We start from the raw sequence: 11,225 nt of genomic DNA, 5'->3' as shown, positions 1-11,225 counted from the left end.
AGTAATAATGATGATGGTAATAACTAGCATTTATGTAGCAGTTGAAGGTTTATAGGGCACTTTCCAAATATCTCATTTGAGCCTCACAGCCGCCCTGAGAGGTAGGTTAGCAAACTGAGACAGAGAGGTTAAGTGACTTGTCCAGGGTCACATAGCTAGTAAGTGTCTATGGCAGGCTTTGAACTCTGGTTTTCCTGACTCCAGGTCCATCTGTTTTGCCATCTAGCCACCTGACATTGCTGATCTGTGTCAGCAGAGGGTGTTTTCATACTGGGAGTTACCCACACTGTCAAAGTCATAGGTCTGAACTAAAACAAAATTTTCCCTACTATTAGCTCTCCATTAGTATTAATTAATTAATATTAATTAGTATCTCCCTTACTATTTAATAATAATAGCATTTATATAGCACTTACTGTATGCCAGGTACTTTATAAATATTATCTCATTTAATCCACATAACAATCCCGGAAGGTAGGTGCTATTACTATCTCAATTTTACAGATAAGAAAACTGAGGCAAACAAGTGACTTGCCCAGCATCCCACAGGCAGTAAACATCTAAAGCTGTATTTGAACTCTGGTCTTCCTGCTGCCCTGTGCACTATGGTACCACCTAACTGCCTATTGAGTGTTAAATTTAGAAAGGACCTTGGAAATTAGCCCAATCCTGATCCCTTTTACAAATGAGGAGACGGAAGGGTGCCATGAAGCAGACTAGGTTTGGAGTTGGGAGATCCTGGGTTCACATCCTACCTCTGCCAATGTATTGGCTATTGAGTAAGTCATGGCAGGGCTGAACTAAATAACCTAGAAGGTCCCTTTATGATTATGTGATCCTATGATGAGTTTCATTTTTAATAAAGGTGAGTTCAGGGGAGCAAAGTAGCCAAGTCATGAAGCCAATTCCTACGTCTGGCCCAATAAAAATGAGAGACATTGCTAAGGGAAAAAAAACAGATAAAATTGGTAACAAAAATACAACATCAGTTTAGAGCTGAAAGGGGTCTTAGAGGCCATCGAGTCCAACTGCCTTAGTTTACATGTGTGGAAACTGAGGCACAGAGAGGTTAAGTGTTTTGCCCATGTTCTCATAGCTATTGAGTATCCGAATTGGCCTTTGAACCCAGGCATCCCTGACTTCCAAGTCCCAACAACAGCTCACAGCAGGGACCTAGTAACCGTTTTAGTTATCGAAGGCAACCAAGCAGCCCAACCACTACCAACATGGCACCACACAAGCCTTGGAGATGTGCTCCGCCAAGATCAGTGGCAGAGAGCTTCTGTTCCGCGACTGACTACCCTAGGACTGGTAGAATGGCCTCCTTAGCGAGACTCTTTTGAAATTTTGTGCTGTTGTTTTAGGGTAGGCCCATTAAAACTTCGCAATTTGTTGTGTACATGTTCCCCAAGGCTCACAAACTTGGTTTGGCCTTTTTTTTTTCAAGTATGCCAAATTCAAACAAATATTGGTTCTGTGGGAGAAGTGTCAGTTCAAAGGCAAATATACAAATCACCCATGAAAATAAAAATCAGTTTAATCAAATCATTACTTTCTACTAAGAACTTAACTTTAACAAAAACTTCTGACATAAAAATAAAAGATCAATAAACATTTTTTTAAAATACCATATTGGGGCAGCTAGGCGGTGCAGTGAGTAGAGCACTGGCCCTGGAGTTGGGAGGACCTGAGTTCAAATGTGGCTGTAGAAGCTTGACATGCTTAATAGTTGTGTGACCTTGGGCAAGTCACTTAACCCCAATTGCCCTGCCTTCCCCCCCCCCAAAAAAAACAAAACCAAAAATATATTTATACACACCACAGTCAGGCATATAAATATATTAAGGGGGGCAGCTAGGTGGCACAGTAAGTACAGCACCAGCCCTGGAGTCAGGAGGACCTGAGTTCAAATGCGGCCTCAGACACTTGACACGTACTAGCTGTGTGACCTTGAGCAAGTTACTTAACCCCAATTGCCCTGCCAAAAAAGCAAGTAAAATAAATATATTAAGGATGTGAGTTAACAGGGCAATGGTTCATAAGAGGGCTAAGATAAACACAGGATGGACCAGTAACTTTAAAAAAAAATACCTTCCCCAAGGTCCTGTTTGACCAGTTTTGCTAGGGTTGAATCTCCTGGTTGGGCAGAGAGCTACAAGAATCTAGGTCCCTTAACAAGCCCAAGTTCAAAGATTAAGCAGTCAAAAAATACCTTGTATAGATCAGGCATTCCTAGACACTGGAGATTCAAACAAAAAGACAGAAACAATCCCTTTTCTAAAGGAGCATATGTTCCACTGGGGGAGAAGGCATCCATATATAAGTACATACGGAATAAATTTTGAGGAATGGTTGGTGCTAGCAGCTGGGGGATCAGGATAGCTTTGGGTAGGAGTTAGTGCTGGAACTATACCTTGGAAGAGGAAAGGGATTCTGTCAAGTCAGAGGTGACAAGGGAGTGCATTCTAGGCATGGGGAATGACCAGTGCAAGTGGTGTGAAGATTTTGTGTGAGAAACACAGAAAGCTGCCTTGAGAAAGAATGAGGTCACAAGTTCACATGGAGCACTCCAAGGCAGAAAAATGCATACACTCACAAAATTACTCCGAATAAGAAGCAGCCACAGGCTGCTTTATTATATTATTTCTAACAATAAATAGGCCCTCCAAATTGTCTTCTTTTTCAGCTTTATATTTTTTTTTCCAAACTTCAGAATACATACCACCAACCTCACAGTCACAATCTAGGTGTGATCTTGGATTCCTCACTCTGCCACACACACTTGTCCAAGCTGTTGCTGAGAGAGGTCAATTTATACCCCCTTCAGGATCAAATATAAAATCCTGGTTTTTGCCAAAGGCTAAACCTTAACCTCATCCCCTACATGCACTGGCCTCTTTTCTGTTTCTTGAACAAAACATTCCATCTTCAGACTGAGAATTTTCCCCGACTGTTCCCTATGCCTAGAATGCTCTCCCTCATCTCCACCTCCCAGGCTTCCTTGGCTTCCTTGGCTTCCTTCAAGTCCCAAATAAAATCCTACCTTCTCTAGGAAGGCTTTTCTGATCTCTTAATTCTAGTGCCTTCACTCATTGGTTGGGTATTTCCAGCTTATCCTGTATGAATCTTGTTTGTACGACCCATGTTGCTTCTCTGTTTCAGTCTGTCCCTGCAAACATTTGTTACTCCTCTAATACAAGCTAGATACCTGCATGAAAGATTATTGTAGTGCCATTAGATGTCTTTTTTTAATCTTTATAATTAATATTTTCTTCAAAGGTCCACTTCACACCTTCCCCCAACCCTGTCCCAAAGGATGAAACGACAAAATCTCTGTTACAAACTTGTAGTCAAAACAGATTCCTAAATTGGTCATATTTAAAAAGTGTCTGTCTCTATTCTGAGTCCACCATCTCTCTATCCAGAGGTGGGCAGCCTATTTCATCTTGAGGCCTCTGGAGTCCTGGTTAGTCATTTTAATGATCAGAGATCCTAAGTCTTTCTGTTGTGCTGAAAAAAAGCGAGCGAGACATGGATATAAATTTAGATGTGGATTTACTGAAGCACGCAACTGTTGGGAGTAATTACTCAAATCGAACAGCCCTGAGTAAAGGAAGAGAAAGAGTATTTAAAGGGAAAGAACACAATTAGATTTCCACGGAGATGGGGACACAAACAGTGGGACAAGCTGAGGCAGGATTATTTCCGTGGAGAAGGGAACACAAACAGTGGGGTTCGTGGAGATGAAAGTAAAAACAGTGGGGTGAGCTGGGGCAAGATGGAGAAGCTGGAAGGGGGGGGCAAGGCATAACATTTCAAAGTCATTTGACTTTGCAATATTGTCCTTGCATAAATTGTTCTGGTTCTGCTCACTTCACTCTGAATCACATCATGCAGATTTTCCCATAGTTTGGTTGGATATCTTCTCCAAGGACCAATAACAATTTTCTGGTGAACACTGTGCGATGATAAGCTATGACAGACTTAGCTCTTCTCAGCAATACAATAATCTGAGACAATTCCAAATGACTCATCTTGGAAAATGCTATCCACATCCAGAGAAAGAACTATAGAGTCTGAATGAAGATTGAAGCAGACTGTTTTCTTTTTTGTTTTGTTTTCTCTTTCTCGTGGTTTTTCCCTTTTGTTCTGATTCTGCTTTCACAACATAAGTAATATGGAAATATGTTTAACATGACTGCACAAGTATAACCTATATCAGATTGCTTGACATCTTGGGGAAGAGGGAGGGAGGGTGAAGGGAGGGAGAAAATTTTAGAACTCAAAATCTCATTTAAAAAGTGAATGTTGGGTGCTTGCTTCAGCAACACATATACTAAAACTGGAACGATACAGAGATTAGCATGGCCCCTGCACAAGGATGACATGTAAATTCATGAAGTGTTCCATATTTTTTCCTTTCTCAGTATTAGGGTAGTTGAAGGGAATATACATATATGTGTGTGTGTGTGTGTGTGTATTATATATATACATATATAGAGAGAGAGAGAGATAAAAGGCACAGGGTGAATTAAATATGAAGGGATGATACCTAAAAAATAAAATTAAAGGGTCAGAGGAATGTACTGGGAGAAGGAGAAAGGGAGAGGTAGAATGGGATAAATGATCTCACATAAAAGAGGCAAGAAAAAGCTTCCACATTGGAGTGATGGAGGAGGGAGGTGAGAGTGAATGAGTGAACCTTACTCTCATTGGATTTGGCTTAAGGAGGGAATAACATACACACTCAATTGGGTATCTTACCCTACAGGAAAGTAGGAGGAAGGGGATAAGAGAGGGGGGATGATAGAAGGGAGGGCGGATTGAGGGAGGGGGTAGTCAGAAGCAAACACTTTCGGAAAGGAATAAGGTCAAAGGAGAGAATAGAATAAATGGGGGACAAGGTAGGATAGAGGAAAATATGGTTAGTCTTTCACAACATGACTATTATAGAAGTGTTTTGCATAACTACATATGTATAACATATCGAATTGCTTGCCTTTACAATGAGGATGGGTGGGGAGGGAAGAAGGGAGAGAATTTGGAACTCAAAGTTTTAAAAACAAATGTTAAAAATTGTTTTTACATGCACCTGGAAAATAAGATATACAGGCAATGGGGGATAGAAATCTGTCTTGCCCTACAAGAAAGTAAGGGGGAAGGGAATGAGGGAGGGCAGATTGGGGAAAGGGGGTAATCAGAATGGATGCCATCTTGGAGTGGGGGGAGGGGAGAGATGGGGAGAAAATTTGGAACTCAAAATCTTGTGGAAGTAAATGTTGAAAAACAAAAATAAATAAAGCAAAATTAAAAAATGAATGTTGATGACTACCTTTATGTGTAATTGGAAAAAATAAAATACTATTTACAAATAAATAAACAGGATCACCAAAAAAAATTTCTGCTGAAAGGGGACAAATATCTTTGTGGGGTTATATTGTAGATTGTCTACTGCCAAGTTCTGGTCAGACTGACCTTTCATAGGTTTTTTTTTTTAGGCCTAATTTCTTTTAACCCTGGGTAAAGTTTGAACTGAGTCTAGAGTTGTCAATGAACTATGCCTTCGTGTTATCCTAGACACATAATAGTCAACCACGTTTTCAGAAAAGTTCTGACAAGAGATGGCTTCTCCACTGATAACCACCTGGAACCAATTCAATAAAGAGACATAGTCCTCAGGGGCCATTATTGTGGCCTTCCTGAGCAGAGCAATAAGTATCCACAAAGAAAGACCAAAGGCTTGTAATAGCTGCCCCTGCTGTGTGTTGCCCGGGATCCAAGGTGAGGGACAGCAAGGGCCGCAATTTTTTTCCTCCAAAGCCTGGTCCTAAGGAAATGAGAAAAAAGCACTTCCCTCTTCATGCTCCTCCCCACAATGGTTCTCTGGCGAGAGTGGCAAAGAGGGAATCTGGTGATCATCTAAATCTCCATTGGGAGCTAGGTAAGCGAGAGATCGATAGGAAGAGAGAATGGAGTCACTATGACCATGTTCTCCCCCAGGGAGAGGGCAGGACAGAGAGGATCCAGAGCTGTTGTTGCCATCTCCCCCTACCTGACTAGGGAAGAAAGAGTAAAAGCCACTGTGGGGAAGCAGCCCCAAGGAGATAGTCAGCCTACAGAGAGCCTACAACTGCCCAGAGAAAAAGCAACAACAGTCCCAGCAGTGAAGATTGGGACTTGAATATCTGGCAGTCCCTTCCCCATTGTGCTGCCACACCCAACCCCAAGTAAGACAGGGCAAGAGAACCCAGTCAGTCAACAAGCATTTAGTAAATGCCTACTCTGTGCTAGGTACTGGGGATACAAAGAAGGCAAAAGCAGCCCCCAGTCTCAAGGACCTCACAGTCTAATGCAGGGGGGAAGCATACGAGCAAACAAGATACCTACAAGGTCAAGCGGAGATAATCAACTGAGAAAGACAGCATTACTCAGGGAGACTGACAAAGGCTTCTTGCAGGAGATGGGACTTTAGCTGATGCAGAAAGGAGACCAAGGAAGCAGGAAGGCAAAGGGGGAGAGGTCCAGGCGGCGGGGGTGGGGGGCCGGGGTTGGCGCAGGCAGCCAGTGAAAAAGCAGAGTAGACAGAGTGACTGACGTATGTAAGGAACAGCAAGGAGACCTGTGTCATGCATGGGACCACAGATTATGTGAAGAAGAGTAAGATGTCAGAAGGCTGGGAAGATAGGGAGGGACCAGGTTAATCTACTGCGGGAGGAGGGAATCTCTGCTTAAATTCAAGGTCATTTGCCTCAAGATGTTAAAGAGAAAGAAACAGCAAAGGAGAAAGCAGGGCTTATCTAATAGATAATGAACACGTCAAAAAAAAAAAAGGAAAAAAACTCTCAAGTCAATAAAAAAATCGTGAAACAAAAGAACTGAGACAAAATTAATATACAAAATTATTCATTATCAATACACAAAAGGAATAATATAGTTAATTCTGCAGCAGAAGAAATGGAAGAAACACCAGAAGAAAAAATAAATTGTATAATAAGTGCATTAAAGGATGATTACAATTCAAGCAAACAAAAATGAGAGATAAAGGAGATAAACTATTTACAAAAAATGAAAAGAAACATGTCAATGAAAAAGTCACAAAGAATAAATGAAATCATGCAAAAATCTACTGGACAGGGCAGTGAGGTGGTGCAGTGGACCGAGCACTGGCCCTGGAGTCAGGAGGACCTGAGTTCAAATTTTGCCTTAAGTACTTACTAGCTGTGTGACCCTGGGCAAGTCACTTAATCCTGATCGCCTCTGGAAAAAAAAATCTATTGGAAAATGAGAATAAAGTCAAAGTCCCAGTCATCACAGAACTCAGAAAAACAATGGCAATGTAGTATATAAAGGCTTAAAAGATAAACCTAATGTTGAACATCAGATCATTTGGAAATAAATATCTGTCCTATATCTGATCTATATTGTACATTGAAGAACTTTCTACTCTTACACTTTGGGGAGGCCCCAAAAGATGAGCTAAAACCTAAACTTCAAATAATTTTCCTTGGGGTGCCAGGTTGGGGGTATAAAGAGTCAAAGAATTCAAACCTGACCATTCTTTTAGAAAGTTATGCTTCCCTAGGACTGAATGTAGTCACCACATGCGGTAGTCCAGAGCTGAGAGAGATCCTTCATTGGTGAGGGAAGAGTTCTCCACCCCAGTTCCAACTAGTCCCAATGCCAGGTTCTAATTGTTGAGGAAAGATAGCCCCAGAGAGTTTAAGGACTCAACCAAGGTCCCACAGGTAATAAGCTTCAGGGACAAGATTCAAATGGAAGTTCTCTTACTCCACTATAGTAACATACTTTTCCACTGTAGCATATTTGAAAAATGTTCAACTTCACGAGAGAGAGAGAGAGAGAGAGAGAGAGAGAGAGAGAGAAACTATAACAACTTTGAGGTCACAACCATCATACTGGCAAAATTAACAATAATAATAATAACTAAGTGACAAAATTCAATGGTGGAGGGGCTGTGGAGAAGCAGGTACTAAAAGACAAATTGTTGACAGGATTTCAAGTGACAGAATCTCTTAGGTGGTCAATCCAGCAGCACACAAGTCACAAAAATCAGCTTAACTTTTGACCCTATGATCCCATTTGTGGTTTTGAGTCCTAAGTGATTTCCTAAAGAGATATAAATTCAAAAATATATATAACAACATTATTTGTAATTACAAAGATTTGTAAGCAATTTAAATGCCAAATAGTTGGTGAAGGGCTGAATAAAATTGTTTAGCAATGAAATGAAATATTAACAACAATACCATCAAAACATGATAAACATGAACAATATAAAGAAATTTGGAAGGACTAATTGAAGTAATATGAGCAAAGAAAATAAACCAGAACAGTATGCACATTGATTCTAAGAATGCAAAAAATGGTGTATACAAATATTGAGATGAATTGAAGGGAAGAATGAGAACAATTTTAGTGATTACGAATATATTGTACATAGAAATGCATTTAAAAGTGTAAATGATCTTAAATGCATGCCTGTTTGGTTTCATTAGTGTTTAAAGTTAATGTAGAACAAATTATTTAACGTATATGCATACATATATATATATTTTATTTATTTTTAATTATTAATTTAATATTTTATTTTTCCCAATTATCTGTAAAAACAATTTTAACAATCTTTTTTCAAATGTTTAGTTCTAAATTCTCTCTCTCCCTCCCTCCCTTACCTTACCTGAGACTGTAAGCAATCCAATATAGATTATACATGGGCAGTCATGTAAAACATTTCCATATCAGTCATTTTGTACAAGAAGACTCAAATAAAAGAAAAAGAATGAAAGGAAGAACATGAAAAATAACATGCTTCAGTCTGTATTCAAACAACATCAGTTCTTTCTCTGGAGGCAGATAGTATGCTTCACCATTAGTCCTCCGGGATTGGGCATAGCTCTTCTGTGCCTTGGCTCATTTGAATTCCCTAGAATTCAAACTTTGTTCTCTGAGTAGGAGTATCGTGTGTACTGCATGCCAAAACAGAATAGCCTAAAATCTGGCGGAATTTTGTCACTTTATATTTAGGATTAAGGTGACTGCCATCTCAGTGCTTAGAAACATTACATAACTTAGGGCTATCCGAGCCTGCCTAACTCCTCATTATTGCTTCCTGGGCTACACCTTCTGCTTTCCAGATCTTGACAGTCTTTGTGCTGCTTCAGAGGTGAGGCGCTTAAAGCTAAGAAATAAAACTGTATATATTGTTTGCCTTTTCAATGGGTGGGGGAGGAATGGGAGGGAGAGAATTTGGAACTAAAAAAAAATGCTAAATATAAACATTTTTTTAAAAGAAAAACCAATGTATATTGATGCCTTTTGTTCTTACATCCCTTTCATTTCCAGATATATTCCCTTCTACCTCAGAGAGCCAGCTCTTATAAGAATAGAGGGAAAAAATAACTAGTTTCAGTAAAACTGACCAGCACAATTGAGTGCAAGAATGTACACCATGGCCCTTGGCCTTACTACCCAACCTCACCAGAGAAGGAGCACGCATTTTCTCCACTCTTCTCAGGACCAGGCTTGGCCATTATCATCATACAACATTCATTTTGCTTTGTTGCTATTGGCTTTTTTTTTTTCAGGCATATTACTCTAGTCATTGCATATGTTGTTTTTTTTTTTGGTTCTATTTACTTCATTTTGTATCCTTTTGTCTTCCCATATTCATTCTGTTTTCTTGGGCCTTACAATTTAAACCCATTACAGTAAAGGTGCATTAGGGAGCCCCAAGAGGTCTGTGCCATAACCTTTGTTGTGTCATGGACACCGTTAGACCATGAACTTTTGCGGATCAGGGACTGTCTTTTGCTTTCTTTTGAATCTTAACAAAGTGTCTGAAACATAGTAGGTGCTCAATAAATGTTGACTGTCAACAGTCAGTAGGCAAATAATAATAATCAAATAAAATTTGAGTGCTGATAATCTAGTGAGCCAATAAATTTCTTCTCAGAATTATTTTATAACTGAAGGAAATGAGAAATTTCAGAACTTAGGGAAAATAAAGATGTAATTTTTTTCCCCATCCAAGTTCACAGAAACCCTGAAATCATGGTAAGGGTCTGTGGACCCCATGTTTTGGACCTCTGAAGAGATTAGGAGGCAGAGATAAGGGAAGTAGTCAAGGAGGGAGGTGTAGGGGAGTTTCCTTAGCCCATAAAGGAACAAGGGAGTCAGTAACTGTTTTAATTTAATCTTTGGTTTGAACTGGTAAGAACAAAGTACATTTTGACTAGAATGGGCTTTGCTGGTATCAGTGTTTTCTGTTTTGTTTTGTTTCCAATTGAGAGGAAAAAATGTTTGTACTGGGGTAAAAAACAGAAACTTTTTCATTATCTTCTCAAAAGGCAGGTAGGGAGAAAAGATACAAAGCAGAGAGGGAGAACTGTATTAACTATTCTTTATTAATAAATTTGCTGGGGGAAGAAATATAAAAAGTTTAAAATAATTACAGGCACTGATCTCCAGGTCTTTGATGTACCCAGGTTTTTGTAATTATCAGGAAATTGAGATTCTGAGCCCAGGAAGTAAGCCCCATTCAACAAACATTGTATTGTCCAACTCAACTATTTCTTCTTATGGAGTGTACCACAGTTCCACCACAATATCAACATTTGCCATGGGACTAATAGGAGAGAATGGTTTATAACATAATTGCGTAACTGAATCCCCTTCATATGTGCCATAGACTGAATTCCAGTTTAGGGCAAATGGCATTGTAACAAGGTACCTAAGTACTTAGGAGTTCATTTTTAGGACTTTCAAATACTAAATCTATTATCTCCTACTTTCCTCCTCACTCTCCAAGCTGGTTCACCATGAATGATTTAGTCTCTTGTAATTTTTTCCCATCCAGGAACACAAACTCCATACCCTAATGTCTGGCCACCCTGACAGAATCATTGAGACAAAGTATGAGAAAGTTCTTGTATGCTGCTTCCTTGGAGGGTCTGAATACAAGTCAAAATTCATAGGTGCTGCTGTTAAAAGTAAAATTGGGGAAAGAAAAATGAGCATATTAACTTTAAACTGCATTTTAATAATGAATTTCACATAGGGAGAGTGAGTGATAATAGATAAACAGCCTGAGTGTTGTCCTGATACCTGTAAAATGCAAAAAAAAAAAAAGATATAGAAACCCTTAGACAAGACCATGGAAGAATAATCAAAGGATGAGAAAGGAGATACCCCATCCCAAATCCTTT

General features: G+C 39.5%; 1 non-coding gene across 1 annotated transcript; it reads left to right on the top strand.

Annotated features, from left to right (window-relative positions):
• Nucleotides 1-4,312: 4,312 nt before the first annotated feature.
• LOC118855610 lies at nucleotides 4,313-4,416 on the top strand. The gene has a single exon (XR_005010779.1). It is a non-coding gene; the product is annotated as a U6 spliceosomal RNA (small nuclear RNA).
• Nucleotides 4,417-11,225: the final 6,809 nt, after the last annotated feature.

The sequence above is a fragment of the Trichosurus vulpecula genome, chromosome 6 (genome assembly GCF_011100635.1).
Source record: "Trichosurus vulpecula isolate mTriVul1 chromosome 6, mTriVul1.pri, whole genome shotgun sequence".
Classification (NCBI taxonomy): Eukaryota; Metazoa; Chordata; class Mammalia; order Diprotodontia; family Phalangeridae; genus Trichosurus; species Trichosurus vulpecula.
This window is presented reverse-complemented; position numbering and strand designations above follow the sequence as displayed.